Source organism: Leptosomus discolor, chromosome 18 (assembly GCF_034619465.1).
Source record: "Leptosomus discolor isolate bLepDis1 chromosome 18, bLepDis1.hap2, whole genome shotgun sequence".
In the NCBI taxonomy this organism is placed as follows: Eukaryota; Metazoa; Chordata; class Aves; order Leptosomiformes; family Leptosomidae; genus Leptosomus; species Leptosomus discolor.
Window position 1 is genome coordinate 14,743,541 of NC_141408.1, and position 16,894 is coordinate 14,760,434.

A 16,894-nucleotide genomic window follows, 5' to 3' on the forward strand; every position below is an offset into this window, starting at 1 on the left:
TTCACTCCTTCCTTCCTTAAAAATATTATATTTTGGAATGTTCCAGTGCTTGGTTCCAGTTTAGCAACCATAGTTCTCCCTATCACTTTATGATAAGTTAATATAACAACTTTCTGGTTGGGCTTGTATCACCTTCTAACACCTTCCGAATCTTCAAATTTTTGAAAAGTTACCGCAAGTTTTGTTAAAGGATGGCAGCACAAGGTATGAAAGCGCTTTTGAATGGTGCAAACATGCTGTCTTTGATTAGTGCAAACACTAATTCTGTGAACTATGGGTCATATAAACATTGGGTAGTAAGTCTTACATAAGCTTTTGTCATGGTTCCTAACTTGACTCAGGAAGGACTAAACTGGTTACAGTTTATTTTACCTTTACACTTTAAGATAGGCTCACCTTGCTCACGCAATCCAACTTTTTTTTTTTTTTAAAAAGGCAAGAGGGTAAAAGCCCATAATTCAAACAAGCAGCTATCACCTAGTGCAGAAAGGGCTCTACTTCAGAAAGTAAAAGTACAAAAGTTCAGCAGAAGCACAAAGTCATGGGAAGGTAGAGTCAGAATTTTAAAAAAGCAAAAGTCACTGTGACCCACACTATTGACTAAAGATTAATAAAAAATGTTGGTTTTTTTTTTATAAACCCAGAATGGCTAACATACACCTCTTACCATTCCTTCAGTGCAAACATCATATCCAGCCTACAAGGGAATAAAACCTGCAGTCTAACAGGGCTTTCCAGTACGACCTCTCGTTTTACCCACCTACCGCAGCACATCCTCTCCAGCCCTAACCACACACACATAATCCCCAGACTAATGACGACAGTACTTGTACAAGGCCCTGGTACCTACAGCTTGCCCTGTAATTGTCCTTCCCAATTTACATGATCCTTCACAGCAGCATCAAGAACAACTTGCTGTCTCATTATTTCCAAGCCACGCCTGCTGAAAACTAGCATCTTCCAATCCTTTGCTCTCAATCCAAGTCATAATCTGAGCCAAACCCTTCCCTGGCACAAACCCTGTCTGTAGTGGAATTATACCGTGGATAAATTTGGGCCACCACATCTTGAGCAAAATACACGCCTGTTCGCAGCAGAAATGTGTACACGAAGCGGTATTACAGAACATTTAAGTCTAGGAGTCTTTAGCCTCTTAAGGGGGATTTTAACTTGTACAGTTCACTAATCAGGGATTGTTACCATACCAACAGCTAATCATGTGGGCAGATGCCCACCATATCTTAGGAACATTTCTGAGGTCTTAAAGCTGTATCTCAAGTTTTCCAAAAACTTTACTGTCACTTTCCATGGCCTAGCCTAGCTCAAAGAGAATCTGTCTCACAAGAAAAAACAAAGGAGAGGTCTGCCTAGCAAAAAGCTTATTGCAAAGAAAGGGTTCCCAGTCCAGCAACTGGTTTTTGAGAAACGACCCTTACCCCTGAAAAACCTCTGCAGGCTGCAGTGGGATGCCACAGGAGAGAGCTCCTGAAAGCCAGCTGTGCTATGAGACTTGTACATTCTCCATGCTTTGGATACACCCCCTCCATTGCTTCAGGGACCAGCCTCCTCTACATATTGTAAGATACTGTTATTTCAGGAAGTTATAAGATACTTGAAGGAACTCCATCACCCAGAAAATCAGTGCCTGGCTCCAGAAAGGGCTACTTACCAATTGATTCCAGTGCTTTACGATTTGACCCAACTAAATGAGGGAAGTAATTAAAACTACAGCTGACGTTGATGGCAGATGCTACACAGGGTAATATACTCAAACCACAGGCCTGAGCGCAGGACTAAGTGTTGCCTACAGTAGCTCAGTCCTTGTTGGTTCTCTCCTATTCTGATTTAATATACACTGCCAAAAGCAAAACAGAAGCTGTATGCTGGAAGAGGACAGTTCTGTAAATTCCAAATAGGCTTCGAAAGTCTACCAGTAGACCAGACCTCAAACAACATCAGCAGGCTGGCACAGCTCCCTTGACTTCAACAAACCCGCGCCATTTATGGTACAGGATCTGACCTCCCGGGAGCATCGTTCTCCTTGGCACCTGTGCACCCCAGTACACCCCCCCATGTCATCTATTTTCATGGCAAAGGCATGGACATGATTTCGATGAGAATGGAAAGCATATGTTGAGAATTTCCATGTTAGTAATACAATTTCCCTCCTCCTCCTCCCCCATCATCACCTAGATTTAAGTTAACATCAGTTCAAGTAGTAAGATGAATAAAAAGTATTTTTGAAAAAAATTACTTACAGATTTGAGAACTACAGAGGTATCTACAATTTAAAGCCCCTGTTGTCTGTTCCTTAGAACAGATAAGCACCTCATGATTAGGAAATAACACTGCATGACAGTGTTACACGTTATATTATTAGCTATATTGTATTGCACCTTTTCAAAACAAAAAGTGATCTTATTTCCTTCCAAGCTGATACCATCTCAACCCAGAATCAGAATGCCAGCAGCAGACTCGCTTTCACTTTGTCCCAGAATCTTGTAAGCAGTTTCCAAGAAAGACAGTTTTATCCATCTTCTTCAGCCTGTCCCAGAAAATTCATCCGTTGTTAAATAATCCATACTGTATACAGAACTCACGGAACTCAAATCAGGTATAAATGCAAGACAAGTATCTTTAGCCCTACTTTCCCTGAAAAGACACAAAGAAAGAAACTAAATAATATTCTTAATCTTCCACATAACATATCAATAGCAGAACCAGAAATAGATCCTGCATATCCTGTTGGCCAGCTAAAAATCTTACAACTGGGACATGATTTCTTCAAATTTTCACTTCTTCCCCTGCCTTTTAGACACTTTTGTCATCGAGCCAGAATGATATACAAGAAAAACACTCTCAGGACACTTGTTTTTGGAGGTATAGAGCTTGCTTTTAATCGATTACACACAATGCACCAACTATATTGAGTAACTAAAGAGATTTATAGTTCTGGCCAAGATGAAATTAGGGGAAAAAAGTTCATGTTTTATTGTCTATTGAGTTAAGTTCAAGCCAAAACTCTTGATCTGAGCATCCAGCTCAGAGCTCTTGATGTAACTGATCATGCACACACTGCACTTTGTGGAAAGCAGGAGTTGGACCTCAATTTTAGCCCCTGGTGCTAAAGGTAAAAGCTCGCTTCTACCCTTGGCAAAGGCAGAGTTCTTAGCTCCCCAGGGCAGAGATCCATTGCTGGACATCGAGACACCAGCGATTCAAATATCCCATTGCACTATGCCTAGACCATGGAGGCACAGGTAGAGACAACCCTAGCCCCTTGAATCTCTAAGAGGGGAAAAATTCTCAGAAAAGAAACCGTGCTCCAGAAAATTAAGCAGCTTGTGCAAAGTCACACAATGAGCCAATAGCGGAGCTGGGAACAGAAGCTGTATCTTCTGATTCTCAAACCACCACCTTGTACAAGGAATCGTGTTGCTGTGTCTTACACAGTGATTCACCGTAGCCCCCTAATTCAAAAAGCTATCATCTGACTCTGGCACCTATGTCTTAACTCTTCTTGATGTATGTCAGCTAAGCCAGGTTCAATATCCTCTATATACCCAGATTTTTATTAATGATTATTCTATCTTTCTGGTTTTGACTGAATGGCTCCAGGGTGATTAAAATATTTCCTATTTTCTAAGGCACTTGGGTGCTGGTACAGTTAGTTGTCTTTTCCCTTTGCAGCAGACAGCACATATATCCACACCCGCCTGAGTGAACGAATGTGGCAGGATAGTTCTGACTGGCAAAGGCACTTGATGGAAATGGAGCTGCCTTAGGTTTCATCCATGATTCAGATTTGTTTACATTTTGTGAAACCTCAGGAAAAGGGGGATAAAAGCTTCGGTTCAATTGAAGTCATGTTGTTAACCTCCAGTGCTAATAATTAACTCAATTATGCTGAATTAATTTGACGTAATTATTGGTGATGGCGCAAAGACAGTGGCCCAGAGAAAGTTTGAGAGACAGGAGGAACAGAAGTCTTAACAATACAAAATACCCCATAAATAGCATCTTTTTTTTTTGCCAGAATGAGTCAAAGACACAAAATGAGTTCATTACAGTCATCTGGCTTCACTCAACCCTCTAAATTACCCCAAGACTCAGACAAATAGCTGTGAAATCCAGCAAGTGAACTAGAATTAAAACATGCCCTGACGCATTTGACACAGCACTCAGCACAAGTCTTTCCCCATCCTATTATCTAAACAATACAGATTTAATAATACATAAGAGATCCACAATGCTTTTCCTTTAACTGAAGACATTAATTAAGAACATTTTCTTGTTGTAGTGTTGTCAGTTGGGTGTTTTTTTGATGAACAATCTGGAGAAAGCTTATGGAGCCTTTTCATTTGATCTGCAGTTTTTATCTAGTATTTTCAGACTTATTCAGTTCAAAACAAACAAACCCCAACTATAAAACCGAACAGCTATCTTTCTCCTTCCCCATTTAATATTTCTGTGATTTGCTTTGAAAAAAGTATAACAGAAATGCATTCTTTGCTCTGAAAATACACATTTTACTGTGGCATTTTATAATTCTCATGTACTAAAAAAAAAAGTCACCAGAGGAAAAAAAATCAGATGCGATTGTCTGAAGTCTGGGGAAGTGGATTAAACTGAAAAGGAAAAATAAGAAATTCTATGCAAATTAATGCTTTAGTATCACCAGAATCTCTACAGGACTCTCTCACCTCCTCCCTCCACTCCTGGAGGAAGCACACCTAGACGCTGTTACACTTCCATTTACGGTCTAGTCGGATGCCACAGGCACGGGATGCATTTACCAAACAAGAACCCCAAAAGACAGCATACCAAATACTGCAGCCGAGTCAAAGACACAAGCCTCTTGCTACTCAGGCTAGAAGCTGTCAGTAGTATGCACAGACTACCAGACTCTGCAGTTTTGTGTACAAAGCCCAAGTCTTTCATTGCCTTGTTTCCACCAAGCTTCATTCTGTGTATGGATTTAGCACCATGGGTTGTTATTTTCCTGTTGTAAAGAACATAAAGTCTAGATTACAGCATCACTGTATTTAATATTTCACAGTCCTGGAGGACTGGTAATATCTAACCATGAAGAGCTGCGTGCCTTTGCCTGTCTAGCTTCAGTCTGAAACACTACTTGACTTACATTTGTCATAATGTTGTAAATACACAGGCTTCTAAGCTTCTACTGCACTTTTATTATCCTCGGTGACAAGAATAAAAACATTACCTCTAACATCACCAATTACTTCTGAGGAGAGAATCCAAGCGCTTAGCTGTAAGAAATGAATAGTATTTCCCTAATTTGATAAGTAGGTGCTGCTAGCACGCCTACAGATCACATCCGCATTGAGAGCTCTGACGATTCGCAAACACAGCTGATCTTTCAGAACTCGGTTTAATTGCCATCCGGCTCTGATCAGACTCATTTCAAAGCAAGTTGTATTACATGCATAATTTATGCATTTGATTTCAACAGATCACTTTCTGCCCAGTTCTGAGAAGGCAAAAAGTTTTCCATGGGGAAGCTGCTAACATTTTCCGAAGAACCAAACTGACTTTCCTCAAGAACAAAATTTTTAAAAATATTATTTGTGAAGAGACACCACATTTTCAAGTAAATTTAGTGTGAGAAGTCTCCTACACTTATTTGGGCTGCAAATTTTCTCTATGCCCATTTACCACAATCTATTTAGTTTAGTGAGCTGAGAGTTACTGCTAAAAGAAATAAACAGAAATAGTGAATGTTGCCATAAATGAATTTGGCATCTGTATTGGAACTTGATTTGGAGGACTTCATTTTTCTACCACAGTTTGTCCAGGCAATTTGTTTGGTTACCCCACTAGAAAAAAGAAACAAAACCAAACAACAAAACAAACTCCAAATCTCATCTAGTAAGGTACAGCCCTACAAAACACATGCAAAAATAGCAGAGAACAAACCACTTGATGTCTGCTCATGCAGCTTCCACAGAAAACACTTAGAATTCTTCAGGTTGACCCAGGAGCCAGAAGAAATACTTTCAAGATTAGAAAATTCAACCATCACATAAACAGGCACAAAGAACTGAACAAAGCTGAGCCAATTTGCACCACACTGATTTTGGGCTTGGGAATTTGACGATGTTTTGAGAAGAAAAAAAAAATCTAATGAGCAATCCCTCCATCAAGGCAGCACATAGCAACAGGTAAGTCAATAAGAATAAAGCTGTACGGTATTTAGGACAATTCCTACAAGTGACTGGCTTAAGCTGAGAGATCCAAGTTAGCAAAGACCAGTCATTAAAATGTTTTTCAATCAAAATAAGTCAAGTTGGGAAACAATCAACAAGTTCAGCTTCGAGACCTGAGGGGGAGATAATCACAAAGGAAAGGGCAGGTGGCAAGCCCTGCCACAACCTGGAGGGAAGCACGGCTAGTAACTTCTTTACCAGCACAGAAGGAACAAGAGGAGATGTATGTGGTCTAACAGATTCTAATGACAACCTGACAGCGCAAAGGGTGTTCGCATTAATGAGAAGTTCATCAGCTTTTCCCTGACACCAGCCCACGCCTCCATCTAGAACTCCCTCTTCTCACACCCCCAGCCCTGCTTTTCATTTGTCGTCACAGACTTGATTTTCCCTTTCATGGATTTTTGCTCAAAAAAGCATCACTGCCTCAATTGTCTATTTTCAGCCCGTATTTAAGAAAACCCTTTGGTTCCATTTGTAGCCACATCCTGTCTCAGCCTCCCCCTCTTTTTGTTCCTAAATATAAGGCTGATGCAATTTGATGTGACATGACAAAACAGCATATTTGCATCGGCAGAAACTTTCTCTCAACAGCAGTAATTAAAGGGAGTAGATGAGACATTGCCGAAATTGGTGTTTATTTAGCCTGGAAATAAAAGGCTTAAAGAGGGCTTGAGAGGGATGTTCAAGTGTTTCATGAACATGAAATTCATCGATATGTTCTTTTACATGCTTCCTTACCGCAAAAGCCAATGATCATTCAAACAATGCAATCGATTTGAAGAGAGTGGGAAAAAAAAAAAAAAAAAAAAAAAAAAAAAGAGATTTCTGTAGACCATATGCCTAACCAGTGAAAATCATTTAATGTGTTTCTTTGGATTACAAATAGTACCAAGACACTTGTGGTTACACACAAGACAAGGTCATCAAATCTCTACCTTCAGAGCACAGGCTCTCTCAAATTGAGCAGAAGTGAGCTGAGAGCTCATGAACTACAGTGAAAACTAGCTGCTTAAATATCTTCATTTTTGACCTGGTATGTCCCTGTGAGGACAGGCCAAAAGAGTTGGGCCTGTTCAGCCTGGAGATAAGAAGGCTCCAGGGACACCTTAGAGTGGCCCCCCAGTGCTGAAAGGGGTCCTAAAGGAAGGGTGGGGAGGGACACTTGATCAGGGGGTGTGGTGATAGGACAAGGGTTTCAAACTGAAAGAGGGGAGATTCAGATTCGATATTAGGAAGAAATTCTTTCCTGTGAGGGTGGCGAGACCCTGGCACAGGCTGCCCAGAGGAGCCTCCCGGGCAGTGTCCAAGGCCACGTTGGATGGGGCTGGGAGCAACCTGCTCTGGTGGAAGGTGTCCCTGCCCATGGGGGCCAGGGGTGCGTGTGGAACCAGATGACCTTTAAGGTCCCTTCCAACCCAAACTCTGATCAGCAGCAGATAGGCACTCACCTTCACCTACAACATCGATTTTTGTTAGCTGTCAAAGACAGGATTTCAGAAATGGCAGCCCAGGACGCTGAATGCTAGGGCTTCAACAGGATCCATACGGCAGATTAGCACATACCTACAAAACTCAGGAAAAAATTTACTATGATTGGTTTTGCTGAATGGATACACTGCAAGTACCTGACAGAATCAAATACTGTCGGCTTCCTGCACTGTCTTCCAATATGGATGACAGCAACAGGAGGCAGTGGTGGGAAGGAGAGCAACATTTGGAAGTTGAGGGTTTTTTCTTGCTTTTTAGAGAGTTTAGTTTACTTAATCCATGTGAAGAATTCACAGAAAAGTCTGATGGAGGTTCCATAGGCCACAGGATTTAACAGACATCATATGCTTTCAAGGGAAACTTCCTGCTCTCAGGAGAATCTTCCTTCTCTTCTTGTTCACATGAGGCTATTCTTTTAAATCCATCTGTGATTGGCACTACCACCTTGCTCAAAGCAGGCAGACCACATTTTGAGCAGGCTCCTTTCCATCCTAACACAGATGGCATCGAGAATAGGGCAGGCCAGAAAAAAATCAGTTTGCATATTATGCTTCAGTTTTTATGGGTCAGATTACCATTCAAAGCCATCAAAATGGCAACCCATATGTGAAGTGTCTGCCATTGGAACTAAAGTGATACACCATCATAATCTTAACACGGTTGGTTAGAAAAAGTTTGATTAACCATTTATTAACCTCTGATATTTAAGAGTAAAAAGATATATTCCTTTCCAACAAAATTTTGACTTTGACAGATTAAGAAAATAGCTTTGGTGAACCAAAAAGCAAAAGACATTATCACATCTTCATCCCTGAACAACTGTACCAGCGAGGCTCTCTTGGCAGAAGGTAGTTTAGCATCTATGCCAAATACTCGCTTAATAAGTGAGCCAGGTGCAGATGTTGGCTATGTAATTTGTTCTAACTTCTTTGTTCTACAAGCCAGAGAACTGTTCCCACAGCTTTGGGGAAAAAATGGGGGTATGAAGAGCTTTTTGCACGTTTTCAGTGGTGCAAGGATATAAATTGTTTTAAAGACACTCTCGTGGAAATAAGAGATGTGTCATTAGCAACACGCATAACAATTACAGAATCAGCAGAGCTGTGTTCTAAGAATACTAAAAGGATGCTGAAACAAGGTCAAAAACGTGGCATTTGTTTCCAGCCTCCTACCCCCATTCTGCCTCCCTGCAGTAGCCTACCAGATACAACTGCTGGACTGCAGGTGCTGTGGGGGGTACTATCCCAGATGCTCCAGAAGCCATGCTTCTGTATTTACAGGGTTTAAAGCAGGCGAGTCTGCTCCTGTAAGAAGTCTATTAAAGAGTAAGGACTCCTGCTATGTTATGATGGCACCTGAAATTCAAACAACTGCTATGCTAAATAACAGCCAGAGCCACCACCCTGTGCCATTACCAACAGGAAAATTTTTCATTCACAAGTTTTATCACCCCTCCAACTTCTCTACGTGATACTCTGGTTAAGATACTACACGGGTACTTTAGGTGTCTATTCAAGAAAGTACAAGACACACAGCCACAAGAGATTCCTTCCACCATGCTGAGATTACCAATCTAGTTGTACTCAGGACAGAAGCATGAAAATACTTTTTCCTTTGGTATCTTTACTGGCAATTCGCAATTAGGGTTCTGCTACTGCATTTTTCAGCATGGCTGGAATGGAGACAGGGGTGTTCCTGAACACAGAATGCTGGTTAGAAGTATCTCCTGCAAAACATGTACAGTCATGTAACAAATCTGCACCAACTTCATTTCTACCATTTGTTTGTGATTTGACATTTTCACCTTTTTTCCCCGACGTGAGGCAAATTGGTGCCTAATGATTTCCATAAAACAAGAAAAAAATAAATCACTTACAGCATTCAGAGTGACGGAACTTTAATTATCTTCACAGATTAGGTCTGTCAAAGTCCAACAGTAAGCAAGAGAGACCTGCAGAGAAGAATCAATTTTCATTATCTGTTTCTCCTCAACTCACAACTGAAAGTACCATCAATAAAGAAGTGCAGGGAAGCCCATCTATAGCACAATTTATCAGGATGTAAGCTCTCACTTTTGTCTAACTAGTTAGATTAAACATTAATTCACGGCCTTGATACAAACAGGTAATTGCTTTCAATAACCTACTCAGAAAAAAAAACTTTTTAATAAATATACACTATAAAAAGATCTAAGTAGAGAGAAATTCGAAAGCACTCAGTGGAACTGAACCTTCAATACTTCCTGATAAAGACTTTCTGAAGGTAAAAAAGCATTTACCTGCTTTAAAGAGCCATAGTTTCTAGTATTTAGAACTCTGTACAACAACATAGTAATTTCACAGAGATTTACATATTTGTCAGAGCAGGGAATGTTGCTTTGGAAAAAGTGTTTATCAACATTAGGAGAGCCTGGTAGCTCCTCAGGAAAATTTAGAAAGTATTAGGCCTGGATGGTTATTTGGCTTTCCGTTCCCACTGCCACAGCGGTGCAATGTCACCTCAAAGAGCTTGAGTACACTCCTGCAGGAAGCAGCAGAGGGAATGAGAGTAAAGTACACACAGTACAGAGAGTAAAGGAAACCAGCTGATTCTAGAGACAGGAGTCAGTGGTGACTTTAGAGAACTTGAGCATAAGTTTGTTGAAGGCAAGAGAATGGACTGCTGACTGCCCAAAGACATCTGGATCAGGTCTTATCTCAGACAGACTCCACAGAAACTTTCAAAAGCCACTTGAAACAAAAGCCCTGGAAGGTAACAATGACAGAAGAATCTGAACTGATCTATGAGGCCTCCCTTTGAAAGATGCAAGTCTCTGAAAAATCTAAGGCAAAATTTTGAACTGCATTTACAAACATGCAGATCAAAGAACTGTTGTCATGGGTGAATTTTTTTCAAGTATTAACAGTATCACAACTTGGTGACACACGATGGTTGACAACCGCTTGGGATATTCATTTTCTGACATCTAAAGCAGACACTCGTAATTGCCCTCTGAAGGCACACAACCGCATCGGGAACACGGCTTCCAAGAATGAAGCATTCTAAAATCGCACTTTGGTTATGTTCTTAGGAGATGCTCTGCAGCTAAGGCCTGAGTATCCTTCCTTGCAAGACACCCGAGGCAAAGCCTTTGTCATCCATTCACACAATTAATAGTGCCATCCAGATTCTCAATCTCACCTTGAGCATCCAGTGCTCTTTTCTTTGTGTTGTCCTGCTGTTGTTCATCTAGGCTATAAAATGTTTTCCAAATCCACTGCTTCACCTACGGGAGTCTTGTCTTCGCATTCCCTTACTGCTTCTCCCTCTTATTACATAAACAAAAGTAAGTTACTTTAATTGCCAAGTTCCCGATAGCATATTCTCTCCTTATACACCTCTAACACCGAGATGGAATTTTGCCTCTAATTAGCTTGTAATACTAACTTCCCTTATTTACTTGTAAATTTTTAAGTGTAACAATCATCTCAAAGCTCTCTTCCGTGCTGTTCCCATGCTGCAGAGGATAGCTCTGCAAACATCCACGTCAAACACTTCCTTAAGCCTGACCCTTGTCCTGATGCCTCAAGAATTTTAAAAGCCAACTGTTACAAATCAAGAGACTAAATTTTCCCTTTTGCTGGAATAATCACCTGAAACACAGGTTACGCCAAGACAAAGAACACCTGGTAAGACTGAATTGAAGCTAGGTCTTCCCGTATCAAGGTGCACTCAGGTAAACTTCCCACAGGAGGTGATGTAAAACAAGGACCTAGAACAACAGCTTAAACTTTAACTAGAAGCCAATCCTGAGTCCAATGAAGCCTTCTAGCTCTGGTACAAGAACTGAACACTGAAAGCTGCCTTATAACATTATTTTCATCCACCATCTGAATTTTCTCTTCTGAATAGCAGATAGGACTTCCGATATCTCCCTTGGATCACTCCTGCAGAAAACACCTATTATTTAGCATTGCTAATTAACATTTTGCACATATACCTGCAGTTAGTTATCCCACTGGGACATTTATGATGCCCTTTCAGAAGTACATTGTCCTTTGCTGTTAACCTGTAGCCAATATAACAGCCAAAGCACAATGCAATTAACTTCTCCATAGGCTGAAATTTAAACCAGCAATTACTTCTATAATTCACTTAGCAGAGCATCAGACACCTTTGCTCAGAAAGCTTTCCAAACCTGCTCAAAATACACCCAGTTGAGCTTTGAGAACACACTCAAATAGTACCAGTTGCTATATTTCATTGTTTAGTGATAAACTTGCTTAAGGACTAACCTGAATTTTGGCTTTGGAAATAGAAGAGTCTCTAAAAGAAAAGTTGGTTCATGCCAAACTTGAGGTTCCTTTACGCTACCAGAAGTGTACGAAGGAGCACTGATGTGAATGTGACTCACATTCCCAACGCATTTACTAGCTTGTGTAAGTCAGTCAAAGCCAACAGTCTCCAACTAAACACCCAGTGTCTTCTCCTGCTCTTACAACAGAAAGCTGATCCGTACTCAGTCACTTCTGTGCATCATACTGATGAGAACATTTCTGGATGTCTGAACACTACCAACAAACAGCTGCAGCCTGGTACAGGGTTTGCATGGTGCTATTCTAGCATATAACCTTTTTTAAAAAAGATAAATCAAGTTCTAGCGTGCCCCTAAAACATGTTTGAAAAACCATGGGCTTGCTTTCCCTCTGAAAGCACATGCATCCTGCCAAGCAAAACTTGGAGGCCATGTGCATTCCTGTCTATGACGGAACGGAAGTATTGCTCTTCAATTTCTTATTCACCGCGTGTCAGACACTTGCCATATCCAAAAGGAATAGAAAAACACTATATGTAAAGTCTTTACACTTTAATAAACAGTGATTAACTATGATTTACTAAATGTAAACAGTATAAATCTGCCATCTCTAACAGACCAAAAATTATTTATCAGAAAATTTAAAGGAGAAGGTGATGGGTAGGACTGAGGAGCAGGATTATCCGCACATCTCTACTGCAGTATAAAAATATGAAGTTCTGATCCAATAGTTAATGAAATAAATGAAAACTGGCAGAGGCAGAGTTCAGAAACTGAAACGAAAACGAGATTTATACACCTTCACACCCCGGGTTTCCTTGAAAATTCCAACTTTGCAGAGCCAGAACAACAACATCAAAATAATTATTTATATTTTGTTCTTCAATTTTTGTCTTTGTCTTTGTGTAAATTTGCTTCAGTGGGCAGACAAAACTTGAAGCCATGCACGCATTTTTTTAAAAGGGTTGCCGGTGTTTGTTAGCTGGATGATGAATTCCATTTACTGGCAACACCCCACTGCCTCTGTCCATCACACCTCCACTTCCACCGCTGTTGGAGGAGGCTCAGAGGCAGAATCAACTGACATCCTCATTTCTGTCTCCCACAGGGCGCATCGGTCAGCTCTTACTGAAATAATCCAACAGGACTTCTCCTTCATTTGTTCGCAACGAAAGAGTTAATATCTGTGACCCAAATATGGAGACCCATTTTAAACTTGCTGAAAATTGCTTTTTAATCCTAGCTCTCGAGGATTTCCTTTGAAACCATCTGCCATGCACACTGGGTAGTCTTTTCCTGTATATATTCAGGATTACTATAATATGGATTCTTTTGTGTAACTTAATACATTTCAGCATATTAAAAAATTAGTTGAAATTCCCATTCTTTTCTGACTTCAACTGTGTATCATGAAAATGACTGTAAGAGTCAAAATCAGTGATAAGTTCGTAGCAAAACCGACACCCATATTTATCTTATTTACTGCAGTATTTACATTGCAATTCTAATATATTTAGTCAGTCTAACACTGGATAGGATTTAAGCAAACAGTTATGAGTCATTTAACTAACACAACTTATGCACATGCTTAAAATTAAGCTCAAGCATTTTCCTGGATAGAAATGGATTTAAGCATGTGCTTTCCCAACTAGAGCATAGTTTGAGGACTGAAAGACACAATTAACATCGTGACAATGAGAGAGGAGAAAAATTTCCAATTATTTCAAATCTATTGTTCAGCTTTTTCTATTTGCTTCCTATGAAGCTTTATGCAGTTCTATTTTCACAGTACAAATACTGAAGGGAAACAATAAAGTCACATTCATAAATAAACTGAATCTTAAGACTGGCACATGCAAGCATATATATTTTCTCAATCACCCAAAACATAAACCAAAGAAGATGTATTGCTTCCCATCAGATTAATCACAGCCAGAGTGATTGAAATAGAAAACATTCAGCAAGATAGATTTAGAATCAATTTACTGGATCAATCTATAAAGTAAAAAAATCAAAATCCCAACACAATTATCGAGGATTTTTAATGTAGAATACTTCTAAAAAATGGTGATTTGGCTGCAAACATTCTGAGAACAGAAAATGGGGAAAACTATTTGCGTAGTTTTAACAACGTAAGGTGACACTAACATTTCAGAAGACAGACAGGCCAGAGCCTGTGAACTTCTTTGTTTCACACAAACACACTTGAGAGCAACACAGCCAGTCACCCAGTATCTCGAAGTGAACAGCAACACCGAGGCCCACACCCAGCCGTTCCCCTCCTAACCGAGGACAGAATCCTGTGCCTTTTGACGCCTTTTCCCTGGAAAGGAGCCGTGTTAGAGATGACAAATATACAGGACAGATCTACACATGCAGATGTTGGAAGAATGGGGAGAGAGGAAAAAACCAAGCAAATCGTTTTGTTTCAGCAATAACAGATGTTGGAGCATCATCCTGCAGACATGTTACTTCTAATACAAAACTGCTCATGAAGTGAGTGCGGGGGTGAGGACAGAATCAATGCCCAATTACCCAGTTACTTCAGTGTTTCCATTTTAATGAGCTTCCTGTATCATTCTGTCCTTTTAATTTTCCTTCTCTAATAATCATATTAAATTAGTTTTGTCTTAAACATCAGTGAAAAGAAATTCAGCTGTCCAAAAATTCCTAAGACGGTTGGTAGCAGGTTCTTAAAAATGCCATGTAATGCTGTCATTTACTCCCGTACAAACCCAGAGCGATTCACAAGATCCTATGGCACTACTTGGGATTAGACTCGAGCGACTGAAAACAGCTTCATGCCTTGATACATCTGCTGGCAAATGGATTGTAAAAGACTAACAGTGCTATGGCATTTACAGATATATCAGTGCTGGAAAAACAACCAAATGCATAATAAATAGATTAAAACCACCTTTCTCTGGCTAAGGGAGGGATTAACTGAAGCCTGGTCTGCATTCCAGCTGGGGAGTAACCTGCTTTCCTGCTAGATTGCATTTGCCACTCACATCAATGTAGCACCACCATTTCTTTCCACTCTCTCAAACTCAGTCAGCGATGTTGAGGAGCTAAAGAGACACCAGGGATGTAAGCGCTGCCAGTGCTGGGGCTAGAGAGTATAAAACGTGCCTGATAGAGATGCTTGGCTCTCACCAAGTCTGTCTCTTCGCATACAGCACAAAACCAACCCCAAAACCCCAGAAATAAAACACATGCACAAATCTATGTAGCGAAACACGTGGACGAGGCTGGCAGGCAGGGGCAACAGAAGCACGGGGTGTGACAGCCAAGCAAGCACTTAATTGACAACATCCAAGTCCTCCACTAAACAACAGGAACCCAAGTGATGTCCAACTACTTATCAGAAGCAACTCAGAAAAGCTTACATGAGACAGATGTGCCGATTTTGATGATGTACAGATCCTCTAGGATCTGCTGAGCAGCACAGCCTCACACTGCAAAACCCGGGCTCGGTGCGCGCTGGAACAAGACAGCCACCTCTTCATCCCACGCATCACCGTACAAGGCTGCAACCGCGGCTTCCGAATCGTGACCGCCATCTCAGGCACAGTTCCTCTTTAGACTGCACCCCTTCTTTTTCATACCAGACTGCTACTATGCCACCCCAGAGTCTCATTTACAGAATATTTACATGCCACTTTCCTCTACAGTGAAATAAATTGAGTAACACTAAGACCACAGAGCAAAAGGAAAGTTACCAGCAGCCTGCAGGATGCTGGAACTCAGACCGCTACGTCTAAGAGAGTGAGTGCCATCGCAGTGGTAGCAGGCACACGTACACCGACACACACAAGAGATTTACGCAACGGCTGCGAGCAACTGCCGAGAGCCCTGTACTTCTTGGATGACACATTCTCCATCAAAAGTGGTTCTGGAATAAATCTGCTTAGTTGTGTGTAACACAGCCCCTCATTAGTGCCACGGGAAATCCATACATCCCAAAAGGAGCTGTTGAAAGCTGCCCCGTATTTCTTCACGCGCAGGTGTAAATCTGCGGGTTTTCAATAGCTGCCAGGTAAAAGATGTATTGCAACACAAACAAAGATCCTCGCCAAAACAGTAAAGACAAACCCCCAACAGCCATAACTGTTCACAAAACAGCTTTCTTACAACCGACTGGTCCACGAATACCACAGAAATTAGTGATGCGTAACTAACTGACACAAAGCTCCTCAGGGGAGTATTGCTGCTGGTTATCTTGCTATAAGAAATTTAGTCCAGAAGGATAAATTGGATGGACAGCTGAAAAGCTTTAGTTCTTCTAGTAGGAAAGGAATTGATCTGGTAAAGAAAGCCCTTAAAGGGATACTATAATGTCAAAAAGCAGGATTAGAAAAAACATTAATCGTCTTAAAACAACTGAAACACAAAGTTTTCAAACTTCTATCAGTAATGTTAAATTATTTTCACCTTCACACAAAAGGTGAAAAATTGAAGACGCCAAATTTTTAGTATTTCTCCTAAACTTATATGAACATAATTATGAAACTGTTAGCTCTGAAAGTCCATGTTCTTCAATTAGTGATTTCAATTCTGCATCTAGTACTTTTTACTTACCAATTCCCCTTCCACTGGATCCAAGAAAAATAAAAGTATTCAGATATTCACAGACCTGTAGAAGATACTCTTCATGTTTCTGGCAATATGTTGTAACAGACTTTTCCCGATTCATTTTATTGCCCACTCCTATACGGATTATGCAATTCCATACGCAAGACAGGTACTCCACTCACTGCAATCATTTTCTGATAAGCAAAATATCAGTTAATGTGTGTGTTACACGTAAGGTGTGCATTGTTTGCTCCCAAGTGCACATAACGCGAGATTTATTTTCTTCAAAAACATCTGATTTCAA

General features: G+C 40.6%; 1 protein-coding gene across 10 annotated transcripts in view; it reads right to left on the reverse strand.

The window, feature by feature from the left end:
• LYRM9 (LYR motif containing 9) overlaps positions 1–16,894 on the reverse strand; it is a 40,495-nt gene that overhangs the window by 14,570 nt on the left and 9,031 nt on the right. For 3 of the 10 annotated variants that reach the window (XM_086475159.1, XM_086475161.1, XM_086475157.1), the window contains one exon: positions 9,598–9,672. The exons of 5 other annotated variants lie outside the window; for them this stretch is intronic. The gene's annotated coding sequence lies outside the window, so the exon portion shown is untranslated. Of the gene's footprint in view, positions 1–7,681; positions 7,797–9,597; positions 9,673–16,894 lie in introns of all 10 variants that reach the window. 2 more of the 10 variants (XM_086475160.1, XM_086475158.1) reach the window with 1 other exon arrangement.